Source organism: Pseudophryne corroboree, chromosome 5 (assembly GCF_028390025.1).
Source record: "Pseudophryne corroboree isolate aPseCor3 chromosome 5, aPseCor3.hap2, whole genome shotgun sequence".
In the NCBI taxonomy this organism is placed as follows: Eukaryota; Metazoa; Chordata; class Amphibia; order Anura; family Myobatrachidae; genus Pseudophryne; species Pseudophryne corroboree.
The window spans coordinates 311,688,372-311,709,081 of NC_086448.1; positions in this window are offsets into that span (position 1 = coordinate 311,688,372).

Here is a 20,710-nt window from a genome sequence, read left to right on the forward strand (position 1 = left end):
TGGTTTATTAAAGTGTGCATGTCCTGTTTATACAACATAAGGGTGGATGGGAGGTGCCAAGGACAATTCCATCATGCACCTCTGTTTCTTTTTTGCATCATGTGCTGTTTGGGGACTAGTTTTTTTAAAATGCCATCCTGTCTGACACTGCCGTACAACTCCAGGGGTACTAAGTCTAGTCCAGTGGTGCTGTATTGTGCTGCATCAGTCCAGTGGTGGTGTCTTGTGGTGCCATAAGTTCACTGGTGGTGTCCTGTGCTTTATATTATTTACTCCAAATAAAAGGGTTATATACATTACTTATATTATTATACAGATAATTTTTACAGGGTTTGCCCTGTGTGGTGTAGGGGTATGCTCGCCTGTGCTACATATTATTATAATAGCTCCTAGATGGGCCAGGTGTTTGTGCCGCACACTGGTGTCTGTCTCTTAGCTTAGTCATCCAGCCACCTCGGTGCAACCTTTTGGCCTAAAAACAATATTGTGAGGTGTGAGGTGTTCAGAATAGACAGGAAATGAGTGGAAATGAATGTTATTGAGGGTAATAATACAGTAGGATCAAAATTACCCCCAAATTATGTGATTTTAGCTGTTTTTATGTTTTTTTTAAAAATCATCCAGATCCAAAACCGAAACCAAAACACGAAAGTCTAAACCAATCCAGATCCAAAACATGAGCATGGAACCAGAAGCAAAACCAAAACACAAAACACAAAAAGTGCCCGCCGCACATCTCTAGTATACACAGTGGCCTTGAGAAACCTTATTTAAAATGCATGTAGCCATAGGAATCATTGTGCCTTATAACCAATACAGGGAAATTACACTGATGATACCATTTGAATGTATGTATCTCTGATTTATTGCCCCCCCCCCCCCCCCCCCCCCAAGAACATAACAGCTATATAATGGGAGAAAGGAACAATCAGGGAGATTGCTGGACTATTCAGGGAGTGAGGGAGATTGCTGCTATTACAGGGAGTCTCCTGCAGAATGAGGGAGGGGAGGCAACTATGGATATATGCAGAGCCAAACCCTGAAAAACGCGCCACGCTTGCGTTTTTGCAGCCACTCCCCATAACTGACCCCAAGCGGTCACTCACTGTCAGTCACTTTGCGAATGAAACTGAACTGAGCAACATTGTAAAGTTACCTTGGCGCATGCACAGTGTGACTGCGACATATGCGGACAACAATTGCTCAATTGCGTAAATAATATCAGCATTGTGTACGTCTCTGAATCAGGCCCTATGACTTTTGTGTGAGTGGGGGGGATTTTGCAAATACAACATATCATGGTACCTTGTCAACCGCAGTAATGTTGCATAAGACATCTTATATCCTGGAAATCCCGCAGCAGCAAAAAGTGCGGTCAGGCATTAATGAAAAGCAGTATAAAAAACAAAGAGTAATTCTTTATATGTTTAAAATAAGAAAATTATATAATGGAGACATCCAGCAAAGAAAGAGTTAATATTTAGTTACCTTATCAATTTCCCTTCACGTCCATTACTCCTGTATATAGTTTATTTGTTGATTGCTAAGGAATGCTGCTAAAGGTTTAATGTCCACGTTAGTGAGTTATGTCCGTCAAGAAAGAAGAGAACCCTTTAATGGGAGATAAAGTTATTGTAACATTGAGACTATGTGCAATAAAATCTATTTAGCTTTTTTACTTAGGAAATAAATGGTGGAGATTGATTTTTAAAAGGCAACACATGTAGGTTTATGGGCCACTAGTGTCTTCATGATATTTTTATTCATCCCTATGGTTAACACCAGCATATATTGCACATGAAAGCTAGATAGCAAAGGAATTCTAACATGATATGATAAGGAAAACATATTCTACAGTGTACACTAAATCGATCACACAATTCAAAAACTAGGATTACTTGGGTATGTAAAATGAAATGATTAAAAACATTAAAAGGATTAGGTTTCACTTCCAGAATTCCTCATATTTTATTAATTGACAACTCATGAAAACCGAAGGGACTTTTTTGTGTTCCTACAATGCTAAAAAAAAGTTCTAATTCCTAATATGTATACAGATGTATGCATACTATCTCTGGTCAGATTACATGTTTCCTTCAATCTCTATATGAAAATCAATTTAACACAACCTCTGTAGGGTAAAATCTTTTTTTTATAATGACTTATTACTAGCTACTATCTGAATCTAACAACATTTGTGAATATGTTATGTGCAAAACTTTGACACTTAAGATATCAAAAAACTTAATTTATGGCTTAATAAATCAAGTCAATTGAAGGAAATTCTCTAGAAAAATAAATACTGCATTGCTTCTAATGTCAAAGGTTGTTGTGTCTCCTATAAACCCAAGGTCTCCTCTATGCAGGTGGCCGTGGACTTCAAAATAAATCAAACTCACTGTTAAAAGGAGGGACACCTAAAGATTCATCTTAGAATCTCTACTGTCCAAAAACATCATTAAAAAAATTCAGGGGCAGATGTACTAAAACTCAGCTCTTTGTGGAGATAAAGTCACTCCTGCTTGACTTGCTATCACCGTGAAGCATGAGCCGGCTACCGCGATTATAATAGACTATTATCATCTAATAATAGACCTGCAGATAAGGGTAAATGTTAAGTCACCTTCCCAGGGAGGTGTAGGCAGACAACAATGACTCCCCACTGGCATATCTATAAGGGGTGCAAGGTCAGGCCCCTTGGTCAAAGGTGGCCCAGGCACTGCACACCCTGCACCAATTTAATTATACTCCCCTCTCTGTCGGCTTGACGCTGGCTGCAGAGCAGAAAATATCACTCCGATAAAGCTATTTTAAGGTGATTTGCACATGCGCAATAGAATTGTCCCCCAGCACGCGTGCCATGTTCCTGAAGACTTGTGCATGCGCAGTAGACACTGTCACTAGTGTTCACTCTAGAATCCGGGCCGGGCAGGGCGCCGGACATAGAGGGGCACTAGCGTGCGTGCTGAAAAGGGGGTGTGGCCATGCAAAACAGGGGGCAGGGTCATTACGGGTAATAAAAGTTGGCGGTTCAGCCCGCAGACGTAAGATAAGGGGCCATGGGCGGCCGGTGGCGTCACTGTTGGGGGCGTGCCCAGCACCTACGGAGGTGCTGGGCTTCCCCCAAGCGCTCTCTCAGCGTGAATGGATACCGCGCGCATGCGCACGGCATCTTTACACGCTGTGAGGGCAGGAAGCGGGCGGCAGTTTTAGCAGGGCGCCGCAGAAAGGGCAGGGCGGGTTTTACCCTTAAAAAATCAGGCAGGGAGCGGCGCCCTGCTAAAACTGCCTAGCGTGAACACTATGTCACAATGCCAGAGTCTACTTCACCACCGGAGAGGAGGGGACCTAATTGGAGAATGCACACCGACCCCCTCCTCTCTTAAAGTGCCTCTACTCACCCCTGTCTGCGGTTTCCCATCCTGTGCAAGTTGACAGAGCACACTTACTTAGTAATAGCTGGCTCACTTAGCGCTGCCATAGATGCCTATGGCAGGGTGAAAATCTAGCACTCACTTAGCACAGGCTGTCAAAATGTAGAGAAATCCCTTTAGTACACATCAAGAAGCAGTATGTACAGGGATTTTCTATGCATATTTCATTAGTAAATGGACCCGTAAGGGTCTGTTTCAGAGTTGTATGCTAAACACATCTCTGCTACTACACCTTTTTACCCAGGGATCTGAAAAGATATGCAAATGTCTCAGATGTTGTCGTTTGTATGCCCATCACTTCTCAGGTCTCCTGCTTGCGTACAAATATGCAGCATCAGAGGAGTATCAGTCACACCATCTGACCTATGAACAACCCGGTGGCTGTGACATGCCTCCTGAAATGGTTGCAACACTCCTGCATTTCAGTTGTCTCACAGCCGTCACCTCACAAACGGTCACTATCTGTCAATTACTCTGTATCTTAATCCACACTACGAATGCTTTTGCAAGACCATTGCGGCATATGTAAAGTGCATCTTGGACGCATGTGCAGTAGCAAAATATCAGCCAATAGTGCAAACAAAGGTTTTGCATTCACCACTGAATCAGGCACTAAGTTATGGTAACTTATGAAGCCTAGGTACAGTACTATTTGGAATTCATAGAAAAATATGATACCCATAGAACTACACACTAGTCATGTATGTAGAGCAGAATACAAAAATCATTTTATAGGACCTCCAGTCCAGAATGGTCTATCTGACAGTAATTGTCCACAAGTCCACAGTACAACATTAAATATTTTAAATATCTTAACATAATCTGCAGGGAACAGTTGTCAGAATGAAACATTTCGTAAGACCTCATTACAAAAGTTAACATCTGAAGTATGCAAAACATTAAACTTGCAAACAGTTTAATTTTCCAGCTTCATTAACACCAGTCCTACCTAGTAGGAACTAGCAGAAACTCAGTTCCTGAACCTCTCATTAAATATGACATATTCAGGAACTAGGTTCCTGAACCTGTCCTGGGCCAATATGTATTTTCTATAAGATAAGTTTTATTTTAAAGGCCATTTTCTAAAAACTATTTGTGACTGACTATCTATCTATCTATCTATCTATCTATCTATCTATCTATCTATCTATCTATCTATCTATCTATCACATTTTTTAATAGCTCCACCCCAGACCCGTAGTTCCTGAACCTATTTTTCCAGAAAAATAGTGCTGAATAACACAATGGGCCAAATGTAATAGCCTGTGATTTGCAAAAGACAACACAATTGCAGTGAGATAGTCACTAGATTTAAAGCGGCAATTAGATTAAAGGCAACACCAATTTATTGTCTTCATAGTAAAAATAAAATCACTCACAGACCCTGCGAGTAGTCTAAAATCTGTGGTTACATGCCAAGGAAGAGCCAGTAAGTGCTATGCCCGGTCAGGCATAAAATTGAAAAGTCGATGATGGTAGGCTCCATTTACTTAATTCAATATGTTTTTGTCAACATTTATCAATAAAAAAACTTTTAGCCTAGGCATGCCGTGAAAAAAATGCTGATACTTTAGGGCGCCATGATTCAAGAAAGTTTGAGAAACACTGCAATATCACATCACTGTACCATAAAACAGGATCACTGAGTCCGCTGTCTGTATCCTGAGCTGCTAGTGATAGATGACTGCGACTTGCATAACATACACATGGAGTAGTATGCGTACTATGCTTAGTCTGCTTAGGAGAATGCACTGATTAAGACTTAAGACGTATCTATGCTACCCAAAGAGGAGTTGGTGCACAAGGGATCATTATTAATCACGTTTGCGCCAGATAAATTGAAGGCAAGTCGTCATCAATGCAGTCCACCCACAAGGCAACTTGCTCAGTACCAGCTACTGAAGTTCCAATTGTCCTGCAGAAGAGGAAAGAGAGAGACACTCATCCCTCCAACAAGTTGAGGGCAGAAGAAGAATTTGAGGAGGGATAGGAGGAGAAAGAGCAATAGGCAGGTAAGTTGATGGTTGAGGCAAAGCAGGTGATGAAATGCCTAAAGCTTGCAAAAGGTGAGTGTAAGGAAAGCTTGCTATTGCACCTGAATTTCGGGGAGAGGCAAATGGCACTGCACTCTGGCCAGAATTACATCACCCAAGCCATTGACCCGCCCAGATCTGTAAATAATGTTGTTGACATGGGAACTGTGTGGTATACCCTATCTCAGGTTAGTACATGGACCCCTAAGGGCTTCAGTCAGAGGTGGATGTTAATTGCTTCTCTGCTGCATCATCCTACCCAGTGGATCTGAGAAGAGCTGAAAGGTGTACTGCATTCTGTGAGAATAGGAATTACAGTATACTTTGTATTGTGTGCATCGAATCTGTGGGAAGTAGTATACTAGGAATGATGGTACTGTGACCATGGAACTAGTGTTTTATGCTGTAAGCATAGAAGTTTTACTGTATTATGGGTCATTGGGACTGTATCTTCACATATCTGCTGCCATGGCAAGCTGTGCATCTGCTATAGGACCCATCCTCTCCAATTATTTTGTTCTGCTCTTGTGATATGGAATTGGAAGCACACTGACCATGCACACACTAAGACAATTACAGCGGAGCGCTAAGAGTGTTTAGTAGATATGCATGGTGGATTTACCCTGAAAAATATTTTGTTACAGTCTCTGACCAGAGTGCATGGTCACACTGTAGACCCCATGTGTTTACTTGCAGTAAATGCAAGTAAATGGTGCATGTAGCATCCAAAAAAAAGTGCAACGGCGGCATGTAATGGAGTCTGAGATCGCCAGAGGTGCGGGATGCCGGCTGATCTCAGCATCCTGCACTTGCGGAGATCTCGGTCTCCATTACATGCCGCCCACATTCATACATATTTCTCTAACGTCCTAGTGGATGCTGGGGACTCCGTAAGGACCATGGGGATAGACGGGCTCCGCAGGAGACATGGGCACTTTAAGAAAGAATTTAGGTTCTGGTGTGCACTGGCTCCTCCCTCTATGCCCCTCCTCCAGACCTCAGTTTGATACTGTGCCCAGACGAGCTGGGTGCTTTTCAGTGAGCTCTCCTGAGTTTGCTGAGAGAAAGTTATTTGTTAGGTTTTTTATTTTCAGGGAGCTCTGCTGGCAACAGACTCCCTGCATCGTCGGACAGAGGGGAGAGAAGCAGCCCTACTCTCTGAAGCTAGGTCCTGCTTCTTAGGCTACTGGACACCATTAGCTCCAGAGGGATCGGTACGCAGGATCTCACCCTCGCCGTCCGGTCCCAGAGCTGCGCCGCCGTCCCCCTCGCAGAGCCGGAAGACAGAAGCCGGGTGAGTATGAGAAGCAAAGAAGACTTCACAGGCGGCAGAAGACTTCATGATCTTCACTGAGGTAACGCACAGCACTGCAGCTGTGCGCCATTGCTCCCACACACCTCACATACTCCGGTCACTGTAAGGGTGCAGGGCGCAGGGGGGGGGGGGGGGGGCGCCCTGGGCAGCAATATAAACCTCTTATTTGACAAAAGGAGCATATATACAGCTGGACACTGTATATATGCAGGAGTCCCCGCCAATTTTACACTTTTAGCGGGACAGAAGCCCGCCGTTGAGGGGGCGGGGCTTCTCCCTCAGCACTCACCAGCGCCATGTTTTTTCTCCACAGCACCGCTGAGAGGAAGCTCCCCGGTCTCTCCCCTGCTTATACCACGGTAGAAGAGAGGGTTTTAAAGAAGAGGGGGGGGGGGGCACATAATTTGGCGCAGATAATAACAGCGCTACTGAGTAAACATTAAATTGCTGTGTTTTTTCCTGGGTCATATAGCGCTAGGGTGTGTGCTGGCCTACTCTCTCTCTGTCTCTCCAAAGGGCCTTGTGGGAGAATTATCTTCAGATGAGCATTCCCTGAGTGTGTGGTGTGTCGGTACGTGTGTGTCGACATGTCTGAGGCAAAAAGCTCCCCTAAGGAGGAGATGGAGCAAATGTGTGTGTGAGTGGTGTCTCCGTCGACAACGCCGACACCTGTTTGGAGATGTGAAATTAAGTGCTAAGGTAAATTTATTGCACAAAAGATTAGAGAACAGACAGGGAATCTACCCATGTCTGTCCCTATGTCGCAGAGACCTTCAGAGTCTCACAACGCTCACTATCCAAAATAATAGACACTGATATCGACCCGGAGTCTGACTCCAGTGTCGACTACGATAATGCAAAGTTACAGCCAAAATGGCGGGAAGGTATTCAATATATGATTATTGTAATAAAAGATGTTTTGCATATCACTAATGACTCATCTGTCCCTGACACGAGGGTTCACATGTTTAAGGGGAAGAAAGCTGAGGTAAATTTCCCTCCTCTCATGAAGAAAAAGAGCGGGAATCTACAGACAAGAGACTGCAGATTCTCACAAAGAATTCTCAGGGAGTATCCTTTCCCTACTAGGGCCAGGATATGATGGGAATATTCCCCTAGGGTGGACAAAGCTTGTCAGGTTTACCCAAAAGGTAGCGCTGACTTAACAGTTATCCTCAGGAATCCTGCAGATAGCATGCAGTAAAAGTACTTTGAAGTCCATTTACACACATTCTGGTACACTACTCAGACCGGCGATTGTGTCGGCATGAGTTTATAGCGCTGTAGCAGCGTGGACAGATACCTTATCAGCAGAGATTGTGACCCTAGTATGTGTATATATGTGTATATATATATATATATATATATATATATATATATAAAAGATGCTGTCTTATATACAGTGGTCGAAGTGGGGCGGTATACGGCGGTATGGTATACCGCCACTTCTTCCACTGACCCGGAAATTAGCCCAGAAAGTGCAGCAGGAGGCGAAGGAAGTGGCCATCCTGCTGCACATGGTGCTCCCCGTCCCTGCGCGGCGGCCGGCGGCTATGTAGAGCGCTGTATTAGCTCACAGCCGCTCACCGCTGCCAGCCGCCCGCGCACGCCGCTCACCATCCGCCCGCTGCTCCCGCTCACCAGCCGGCCGCCGGCCCCGTTCACCAGCCGGCCGACGGCCCCGCTCACCAGCCGGCCGCCGGCCCCACTCACCAGCCGCCCGGCGCCAAGTCACTGCTGCCAGCATCAAATAAGGTAATGTTCCCCTGCTGTCACCTCTCTCCCTGCTGTTCCTGTCGTCACTGTCCCTGTCGTCACCCTACCTGTCGTCACTGTCGTCACTCTCACTGTCGTCACTCTCCCTGTCGTCACTGTCATCACTCTCCCTGTCGTCACTCTCCCTGTCGTCACTCGCCCTGTCGTTACTCTCCCTCTGTCGTCACTCTCTCCCTGTCATCACTCTCTCCCTGTCGTCACTCTCTCCCCGTCTCTCTCTCTCTGTCGTCACTGTCTCTCTCTGTCGTCACTGTCGTCACTCTCTCCCTGTCGTCAATGTCGTCACTCTCTCCGTCGTCACTCTCTCCCTGTCGTCACTCTCATCACTCTCCCTGTCGTCACTGTCGTCACTCTGCCTGTCGTCACTCTCACTCTGTCGTCACTCTCCCTGTCGTCACTCTCTCTCCCCCTGTCTCTCCCCCTGCCTCTCTCCCTGTCAACACTGTCTCTCCCTGTCGTCACTGTCTCTCCCTGTCGTCACTCTCTCTGTCGTCACTCTATCGCTGTCGTCACTCTATCGCTGTCGTCACTCTATCGCTGTCATCTCTCTCTCCCTGTTGTCACTGTCGTCTCTCTCTCCCTGTCGTCACTGTCGTCTCTCTCTCCCTGTCGTCACTGTCGTCTCTCTCTCCCTGTCGTCACTGTCGTCTCTCTCTCACTGTCGTCACTGTCATCTCTCTCTCCCTGTCGTCTCATTCCCTGTCGTCTCTCTCCCTGTCGTTACTGTCGTCTCTCTCTCCCTGTCGTCAGTCGTCACTCTCTCCCTGTCGTCACTGTCGTCTCTCTCTCACTGTCGTCTCTCTCTCACTGTCGTCTCTCTCTCCCTGTCGTCACTCTCTCCCTGTCGTCACTCTCTCCCTGTCATCACTGTCGTCTCTCTCTCCCCGTCTCTCTCTCTCTCTCCCCGTCTCTCTCTCTTCCTGTCTCTCTCTCTCTCCCCGTCACTCTCTCTCCCTGTCGTCACTCTCCCTGTCGTCACTCTCGTCACTCACTGTCGTCACTCTCTCCACCCCTGTCGTCACTCTCCCTGACGTCACTCTCGTCACTCTCCCTGTTGTCCCTATCGTCACTCTCTCCCTGTCGTCACTCTCTCCCCCTGTATCTCCCCCTGTCGTCACTCTCTCCCCCTGTCTCTCCCCCTGTCGTCACTCTCCCTGTCTCTCTCCCTGTTGTCACTGTCTCTCTCTCCCTGTCGTCACTGTCTCTCTCTCCCTGTCGTCACTGTCTCTCTCTCCCTGTTGTCACTCTGGCTGTCCCTGCTGTCACAATTTCAGCTCATTCAGTGTACTACGATGTGAATTTCGGCTCATTCAGTGTGCTACAATGTGAATTTCGGCTCATTCAGTATGCTACAAGGTGAATTTCGGCTCATTCAGTGTGCTACAAGGTGAATTTTGGCTCATTCAGTGTGCTACAAGGTGAATTTCGGCTCATTCAGTGTGCTACAAGGTGAATTTCGGCTCATTCAGTGTGCTACAAGGTGAATTTCGGCTCATTCAGTGTGTTACAAGGTGAATTTTCGGCTCATTCAGTGTGCTATAATGTGAATTTCGGCTCATTCAGTGTGCTACAAGGTGATTTTCGGCTCATTCAGTGTGCTATAATGTGAATTTCGGCTCATTCAGTGTGCTACAAGGTGAATTTCGGCTCATTCAGTGTGCTACAAGGTAAATTTCGGCTCATTCAGTGTGCTACAAGGTGAATTTCGGCTCATTCAGTGTGTTACAAGGTGAATTTCGGCTCATTCAGTGTGCTACAAGGTGAATTTCGGCTCATTCAGTGTGTTACAAGGTGAATTTCGGCTCATTCAGTGTGCTATAATGTGAATTTCGGCTCATTCAGTGTGCTACAAGGTGAATTTCGGCTCATTCAGTGTGCTACAAGGTGATTTTCGGCTCATTCAATGTGTTACAAGGTGAATTTCGGCTCATTCAGTGTGCTATAATGTGAATTTCGGCTCATTCAGTGTGCTACAAGGTGAATTTCGGCTCATTCAGTGTGCTACAAGGTGAATTTCGGCTCATTCAGTGTGCTACAGTACAAGGTGAATTTCGGCTCATTCAGTGTGTAGATAGTATAAAGGGTTCTACTACATGGGACACGCCCCCAATTGGGTGACCACGCCCATTTTGGGAGACCACGCCCCCTTTTCTGGAGCACGCGCGCCGAAGGCGCGCGCATAATTACATCCTTGACTTTTGCATACCCCCACTTCAAAATTTCCACTTCGACCACTGCTTATATATATATATATATATATATATATATATATAAAAAACATGCCCAAAGAGACATTAGTCTACTGGGTTCTAGAGTCAACGCTATGTCGATTTCTGCTAGACGTGTCCTGTGGAACATGCAATGGACAGGTGATGCCGACTAAAAGAGGCATATGGAAGGTTTACCTTACAAGGCTGAGGAATTGTGTGGAGAAGGGCTCTCGGACCTGGTCTCCACAGCTATAGCTGGTAATTCTGATCTTTTGCCTTATATTCCCGCACAGCCTAAGAAAGCACGACATTATCAAATGCAGTCCTTTCGATCACAAAGAAACAAGAAAGTCTGAGGTGCGTCCTTTCCAGGGGCAGAGGAAAGAAGCTGCACAACACAGCTAGTTCCCAGGAACAGAAGTCCTCCCCAGCCTCTACAAAATTCACCGCATGACGCTCGGGCTCCACAGCGGAGCTAGGCCCGGTGGGGGCACGTCTTCGAAATTTCAGCCACAAGTGGGTTCACTCCCTGGTGGATCCCTGGGCAATAGAAATTGTGTCTCAGGGATACAAGCTGGAATTCGAAGAGATGCCCCCTCACCGATACCTCAAATCGGCCCTACCAGCTTCCCCCCTCGAGAGGGAAATAGTGTTAACTGCAATTCACAAATTGTATCTTCAACAGGTGGTGGTCAAGGTTCCCCTCCTTCAACAGGGAAGGGGGTTATTATTCAACCATGTTTGTAGTCCCGAAACTGGATGGTTCGGTCAGACCCATATTGAATTTAAAATCCCTGAACATATACCTGAAAAGGTTCAAGTTCAAGATGGAATCGCTGAGAGCGGTCATCGCAAGCCTGGAAGGGGGGGATTTTATGGTGTCTCTGGACATAAAGGATGCATGCCTTCATGTCCCCATTTATCCACCTCATCAGGCGTACCTCAGATTGGTGGTACAGGATTTTCATTACCAATTTCAGACGTTGCCGTTTGGTCTCTCCACGCCACCGAGAATATTTACCAAGGTAATGGCGGAAATGATGGTACTCCTGCGGAAGCAAGGGGTCACAATTATCCTGTCCTTGGACGATCTCCTCATAAAAGAGAGATCAAGAGAGCAGTTGCTGAACAGCGTATCACTTTCTCTGGAAGTGTTACGGCAACACGGCTGGATTCTAAATATTCCAAAGTCGCAGTTGGTTCCTACGACTCATCTGCCTTTCCTGGGCATGATTCTGGACAGACCAGAAAAGGGTTTTTCTCCCGATAGAAAAAGCTCAGGAACTCATGACCCTGGTCAGGAACCTATTACAACCAAAACAGGTGTCAGTGCATCACTGCACTCGAGTCCTGGGAAAGATGGTGGCATCATACAAGGCCATTCCCTTCGGCAGGTTCCATGCGAGGACCTTTCAATGGGACTTACTGGACAAGTGGTCCAGATCACATCTTCAGATGCATCGGTTAATCACCCTATCCCCCAAGGCCAGGGTGTCACTCCTGTGGTGGCTGCAGAGTGCTCACCTTCTCGAGGGCCGCAGATTCTGCATTCAGGACTGGGTCCTGGTGACCACGGACGCAAGCCTCCGAGGTTGGGGAGCAGTCACACAGGGAAGAAATTTCCAAGGTCTGTGGTCAAGTCAAGAGACTTGCCTTCACATCAACATCCTGGAGCTAAGGGCCATATACAACGCCCTGCGTCAAGCGGAGAACTTGCTTCACGACCAACCGGTTCTGATTCAGTCAGACAACATCACCGCAGTGGCTCATGTAAACCGACAAGGCGGCACAAGGAGCACAGTGGCGATGGCGGAAGCCACCAGAATTCTTCGCTGGGCGGAGAATCCCGTAAGCGCACTGTCAGCAGTGTTCATCCCGGGAGTGGACAACTGGGAAGCAGACTTCCTCAGCAGACACGACCTCCACCCGGGAGAGTGGGGACTTCATCAGGAAGTCTTCACACAGATTACAAGTTGGTGGGAACTGCCACAGGTGGACATGATGGCATCCCGCCTCAACAAAAAGCTACAGAGGTATTGCAGCAGGTCAAGAGACCCTCAGGCAGTAGCTGTGGATGCCCTGGTGACACGGTGGGTGTACCAGTCGGTCTATGTGTTTCCTCCTCTTCCTCTCATACCCAAGGTGCTGAGGATAATAAGAAAAAGAGGAGTGAGAACAATCCTCATTGGCCACGAAGGACTTGGTATCCAGATCTGCAAGAAATGCTCACATAGGAACCGTGGCCTCTTCCTCTAAGACAGGACCTGTTGCAACAGGGGCCCTGTCTGTTCCAAGACTTACCGCGGCTGCGTTTGACGGCATGGCGGTTGAACGCCGGATCCTAGCAGAGAAGGGCATTCCGGATGAGGTCATTCCTACGCTGATAAAGGCTAGGAAGGACGTGACAGTTAAACATTATCACCGTATATGGCGAAAATATGTTTCTTGGTGTGAGGCCAGGAATGCTCCTACGGAGGAATTCCAGCTGGGCCGTTTCCTTCACTTCCTACAGTCAGGAGTGAATTTGGGCCTAAAATTGGGCTCCATTAAGGTCCAGATTTCGGCCCTATCAATTTTCTTTCAAAAGGAGTTGGCTTCTCTACCAGAAGTTCAGATATTGTAAAGGGAGTGCTGCATATTCAGCCTCCTTTTGTGCCTCCAGTGGCACCTTGGGATCTTAACGTGGTGTTAAGCTTCCTGAAATCCCACTGGTTTGAACCACTTAAAACGGTGGAGTTGAAATATCTCACGTGGAAGGTGGTCATGCTATTAGCCTTGGCTTCGGCTAGGCGCGTGTCAGAGTTGGCGGCTTTGTCACTTAAAAGCCCCTATCTGGTTATCCATATGGATAGAGCAGAATTGCGGACCCGTCCACAATTTCTGCCGAAAGTGGTTTCATCTTTTCATATGAACCAACCTATTGTGGTGCCTGTGGCTACTCGTGACTTGGAGGATTCCGAGTTGCTTGATGTGGTCAGGGCTTTGAAGGTTTATGTAGCCAGAACGGCTAGGGTCAGGAAAACAGAGTCGTTGTTTATCCTGTATGCATCCAGCAAACTTGGTGCTCCTGCTTCAAAGCAAACTATTGCTCGCTGGATCTGTAACACGATTCAGCAGGCTCATTCTGCGGCTGGATTGCCGCTGCCAAGATCAATTAAGGCCCATTCCACTAGGAAGGTGGGCTCTTCTTGGGCGGCTGCCCGAGGGGTCTCGGCATTACAACTTTGCCGAGCGGCTACTTGGTCAGGTTCAAACACTTTTGCAAAGTTCTACAAGTTTGATACCCTGGCTGAGGAGGACCTCTTGTTTGCTCAATCGGTGCTGCAGAGTCATCCGCACTCTCCCGCCCATTTGGGAGCTTTCGTATAATCCCCATGGTCCTTACGGAGTCCCCAGCATCCACTAGGACGTTAGAGAAAATAAGATTTTACTTACCGGTAAATCTATTTCTCGTAGTCCGTAGTGGATGCTGGGCGCCCGTCCCAAGTGCGGACTTCTTCTGCAACACTTGTATATAGTTATTGCTTAAATAAGGGCTAAGTTATGGTTGCATCAGGGTTTGACCTGATGCTCTGTTATTTGTCATACTGTTAACTGGTTGTTATCACATGTTATACGGTGTGATTGGTGTGGCTGGTATGAATCTTGCCCTGGATTACCAAAATCCTTTCCTTGTACTGTCAGCTCTTCTGGGCACAGTTTCTCTAACTGAGGTCTGGAGGAGGGGCATAGAGGGAGGAGCCAGTGCACACCAGAACCTAAATTCTTTCTTAAAGTGCCCATGTCTCCTGCGGAGCCCGTCTATCCCCATGGTCCTTACGGAGTCACCAGCATCCACTACGGACTACGAGAAATAGATTTACTGATAAGTAAAATCTTATTTTTAAAGCAAATAGGAATGGGTGCTTAGACATAAAACATAAATTGCAGCACTAGCTGTTTTGAATGATCTAATTACTATTTTACCATGTTCTTATAAATAAATACAATTTTGGATTTTGTGGTTTTGAATATTCATAAGTGAAATAAGAGAATAAGAAATGCAGATCAACATGAAAGGTTTTGCATTTGATCTAAGGTTCCTGTATCAACCTCACACAGTGTATAAAACTAGCACTTCAGCCATTTAACTTTGATCTGCTTCAGTCATCCTGACAGCTTTCTCCTCTGAGTGATCGTCTGACTTTTGGAAAGTATTTTGTTTTTCTTTAGCATGCTGTGCTTGATTATTAAATACCAAAAGCATAAATAATGCCAAGTAAACCATGTGTTATGCAAACTGTAATAAAAATAAAATACAATTGTCTTAAAACAACATCAATACGATAAAGTCATGTTTAAGCATCGGCTTCCACAACTGTTCTGAGCGCTGACGTACAGCTGAAAGGGTGGAAGAATAAAAAAGAAATCTTATTTTTAGACTTTAATGCTACTATTTCTATTCATCATTGATTGGAAAGAGCTGGGCTTTGAGTTGTTTTTACCCATTGCTACTATAGTTGAATAAACAACTTAGTCTAGCTCCTTCTCTTCTACTAGCTCTAGAAAGCCACAAATCCAATCAGTTCTCTAGTCTGGACCTGTTTAATAACGGCCTAGCTGAATTGCTATTTATTTTCTGAATGTAATAGAGTAATAAAATATTATAGTGAATGTACAGTAGCATGTATAAAAGTTTGTGCAATCTCTGTCAGTTCTTAATTGCTGCACATTTGTCAGAAGTCACAGATTCCCAGCATTTCTTGCAGAAGTGTCTGTCTTCTTATTGCTGTTTGAACTTTACTTTGTAAAACTTTTCTAACTCAGAAATATTCTTACTGTAGGTCTCATTTCATAGAATGCATTATTCAGGTCTCTCTGCAGATATTCAATAATATTCCGGTCTGGGGGCTGTGACAGCCATTCCAAAACCTAATTATTTTATTCCTGTAAGCACAGTACATTGCAGCTGATTTTGAGTTATATTTTGAATCATTATCATACCTCCTAACTTTTGGGAGGTAGAAAGAGGGACTCCTTGCACAGCATAGCTGCGCCCGCCGGGAAAAAGGGGGCGTGGCCTTCAAAAAGAGGCATGGCCTCATGGAAAAGCCACAATCACAAGCCACTCCCCCATTTCACATCACTAGGGGGACATGGCCAGCGCACTGTAAGCTGCTGCATGCCCCCTGTCCGTAGACTGTGCGCATGCGCACAGTGTCTATTCACCGCTAGTGACAGATCCTACTAAATGCCCCACCCCCCACCGCGGGACACTGCTGTCCTGCGAAAATCGGGACAGTTGGGAGGTATGCATTATGTTGAATATACAGTACAACCTCTTTTCAGCTTCAATTCTTTACAAACTCTGGGACATAAATTTCTATAATTTGTTGATATATCATATTGAGTATTTGATTTATGTTTTTGTTGTTGATATTTATTTGATATTAGTCGATATTTAGTTGATAATTGGTTCTTTCATTCTGTTGGCATGTAGTTAAATTGGTAAATGTTACAAGCTGTCTTTTAACGGAGTGTTATTTTGCATGACTCATTAGCCACAATAACATCACATACAGTATCTGTGTTACTGTGCATGACTCTTCAGCTACAATAACATCACATGTCTGAGTTAAGACTTAAAGGTCAGGCTGACTTAATTCCACCTTCTTCTGTTATCTCCAGCTGCGCCATGCAATGCGGGCGCAGTTTGGTACAGCCCCTCTAGCTGTTTTGGTGTCTCCAGTCAAAAAAATGCTCCTTACGTTGGGCCCCAGGGGACACATTGAAACTTAAATGGGAAAGTGACCTTAGTGCCCTCTCCAATGAACAATGGACACAAATCCTGGGCTCTATCAAGTATACTACCCCATGTGTTAGATACCAGCAGATCTACTTTTATATCTGTCATAGAATATTTCGCACTCCAGTAATGCTTCATAAAGCACACCTCAGGCCTGATACCTGTTGCCCGAAGTGTAATGTAGAAGGAGCTGATTTCTGGCATTTGCTGTGGTCTTGTCCACGATTGGCTTCGTTTTGGTTTGCAGTTTGGAATTACATTACCCTTACAGAACCCTCTCTACCCATGCTTGAACCTAGACTTGTCTAGCACCTGTGGGTAAGTGTTAGCCAATCCTGTGCTTGTGGTGCCTATAAGTAGGTTGGGATTATGCCACTCTTGGCCAGTGCTTTATTGTAGCTTCTCTGTACCCTAGCTCTGTGCTCTCCCTGTGGATTCTGTGTGATTCCAGTAGTCCTGATATCGCCTCCGCTCCCAGAGTTCTGCCTGCAACCTTCACCGCAAGTGATCCACCTGCTCCCGGCTGTGCTATCAGTCAATCGCTCTTCAAGTGGCAACAAGTGAATTCCCGAGGCCCGTGAGAGGTTACCCTGTTCGTTCAGTGACTGCCTGCTATAATCACACAGCCTGTGGAAGTTTCTACTTAATCCTGGTACTCGTTCTCTAATCACTCAGCTTAACCCATTGTTCACCGTTGTCGTCTGCTGCAGCTCTTCACAGTGTTACAAGTATAATCTTCACAACCTGCAAGTACTCCTTTCAGTATTTTGATAATGGCGATATTATCTTAGACCGTAAAGCTATACCTCTAGATACACTTTTACCGTGGAGCCGCTATGGCCGCTAGACTGAATACACGTGCTACGCACTTTGTACGCTATTTGCGTACAGAGTCCCGTACGTCTTACGTACTTGGCGTACACATGCCGCGCTGAGCGTATAGAGTACGCACAGCGCACGCACACACAATTGATAACCTTTAAACCTTGTTAGTGATACAATGCAATGATATGATTACACTTTAAACCCTTAGCAGCAAAGTACTGCAACGATGTTATACCTTAAACCTTAAGTAGCGCTGACGGTATAAAGTACCCGCAGTGCGTACACCTTATCAATGCTTATAAACCTTATACAGTTAAATATGCTTTTAAACCCTTGCAGGAAAGTGAGGACACAACACCGATTTGTAGTTGAAACCACAGGGTTCTAAGGCTACCGTGGATTATTTCAAAAGGTAAAACAGTACAAATCATACACTACAGGCTAACAAGATAAATCTAAAACAGAGTAATGGCTACAGAGAATGTACATACGTGAGAATGTTCGCAAGCGCAACCCGGCCGGTCCTCCACTTGTCAGCTAGAAAGCGTTCAGAGTCTTCTGACCGGCCAGGCAACAACGGTCTTTTTATACACAACTTATATACACAATACAATGGTCACTGTAATCTCATTGTCCATTGGACACAGAGATGTGTCTTTTCATTACAGGTGAGGTCATAGGTTGATTTGAAAAGGTGGGCGATGTCTTTCCCCAACTGCTCTGGTGGGTGGTATCCTCTGGATTCCTGCCACATACATAATATACAGTAAATACAGTTAATATCTATATTCTACTTCTGCACATAACTATTCGCTGGAACATGCGATCTTTCTCTAACCAACACCAGAATGTTACCCTTAAAATACCCTACAGCTGGATACTAGACATCACCTTCCAACCTTTATCTGACCCTTCCTATCATGCAAAGGAGAATCCCTTAGTCCTGGGTCTGTTTAAACTATTGATACTGGCTGATGTGGTACAGGGGGACTATGTGTACAAAATGCACTATTTGGGTTAAATATGTAATGTTCTAATAACCCTCTACGCGCTCACAAACTCCGCCGTAAATACCCATACCACGCGCATGGTCGCAGGAGCGATCCTACGCAAATTGCGGATATGTGCACGCACGGCGGACTGAGTGCTCGCGCAGCGGGCATGTGCATGGGGTTAGTACAGGGTATATGCATCACAATATTTTTCGACTTTGACAGTCCACCCTTTGGCAGTCAACAATAACTGCCACTATCTAAACATTAAACAGAAAAATATACAATACATTATCCATAGATGGTTGGATGGTAGGAGGAGAGGTGTAGGCGGGAACTGTATGACCTAGTGGGATAGTAAAAGCATGTATGTATGAAATCCGTGTCTGAGGGGCATGTATCATCGTTCCGTATATGTTCTAGATAAGCTTCGAGGTATTGCGAAGTATATATTAAATCCTTCTCATCCCGTATTAAGGGTCTGTAAGTGGGCCAACAAACACTACCGAGCTCTTTTTGGCTTCTTGTTCCAACAAATGGGGTGCACATTTTAGTTGATGATACATGGAGGGGGAACACATGTGAATGCTAATATGTGGATATCACCTGTCGACTATGTGTGTCACTACCTGAAGGTTGTAGAGATGAAGATAAGACACATATCAAACATCCATTCACATAACATTCGCGTAATCATTCTTGGGTGTTGGTTGAAGTCTTCTCCGGATGGGTGCATTTTTGCTGAGGGAAAACAAAGGAGAAACGGGTGAAAGAAACGGACCGTGGAATCACGTCTTATCACAACATTGTCTCTATTGATGGGTCATAAATTAAATCAGTTGCTGTAACAATGCCCCCGCTCCTCAAACTCATCACTTTGGTACCACGCTTGCGCCACGTTAAAATTCGAACACATCTAAATATCAAACCAATCATTATGACAACTCCCAGGATACAAAGGAGAAACTTTCCTACACTCACGATAACATTTTGAGCCCATTATAACCAATTTCGTGGGTTCAACCATGAGACCCAGCCGGTCAGTTCATTACTCACAGCAGTAAGGGTAAGGTTGTGTCTCCTCCGGAACTCCCACTTCAACTGCAAGATATCGTCCATCTTTTGATCTATGACCTCGGTTGGGTCATCAGTGCTGTTTGTAATGTACGTGCAGCACTTCACGCCATACTGAGTTGCCAAAGTGACACAGTACCCGCCTGTCACCGCTGTGATATAATTGAGGACCATCCTGTGCTGGATCAGTTCCGTTTTGTAAGCTTGCAACTCCCTCCCTGTATACCTGAAGGTGTCATCATACATCTCGGTGATATTATCTATCAGGTTCGCTAGCGCATGGATATACCTATAATTTATAATTCCTCTGGCTGTACGGGTGATATCTAATGTGAGTAGGAATTGAATCCCGGTGGATTTGTGGATCAAATCAGAGGCTGCGTGCTCTGTCCTATCTATAAGGTGTCTCTTAATGATGTGTTCATAGTGAGTATGAGTGTAAGGAGCTTGAGCATTGCGGTGAACGTCTTTCATCTTATCATGGGTTATGGTCATTGCTTCTGGCAACACTCTTCCAATGTAACACAATCCCTCTGAGTTTGGGGCAAGCCACTTATAAGCCTTCCTCCCACATATGAAATATGCATCATCGGGGAGAACATATGGGATAGAATATGACATTACCATATTGCAAACCTTCCAAGTGAAAAATCCTATCCCTAACTCTCTCATCTGTTCAGTACACGTATCAGGCTGTATGATATGCGTTCAGTACCCTGGTGATACTTCTCCAACCCGCATGGTCCTACTTCCTAGAGTATACCTATACCGAAAATACCTTCCACCGTCGGCTATTTGGCGTATAAGTTCAGAGTCTACGGGTATTCTGTCGGCTCTGTGTGAAAATGCCATGGTTTGGTTATTCCATGTCACTTCCCAATTTACCGGCTTTCGGGAATTGGAAATGTTGAAACATACTAAGGATCTATCTACATGGTACTGGTGGAGCTTCAAACTAGGGGGCCTAGAAATATTAAATTTCTTGTCCACCGGTCTCCCACCCCGTAATTCAAGTACCTCATCTATCGTTAACGGGTACGGTACTAATCCTGACTTGCTCTGACCTTGAGGTACTTGTGAGCACACCCAGCACTCTGTTTGGTTTAAAACCTTACCCACTAATGAGTGATAATCACTCAATGGATGACGGTCCATGTTGATATTAAGGCTGGACTGACATCTCTGGATGCACCCGTCCTCAACTATGTTTTCACAGTTTCTACAAATACAATTTTCCTCAGCCAATAACCCTTCACAGTGCCTCCT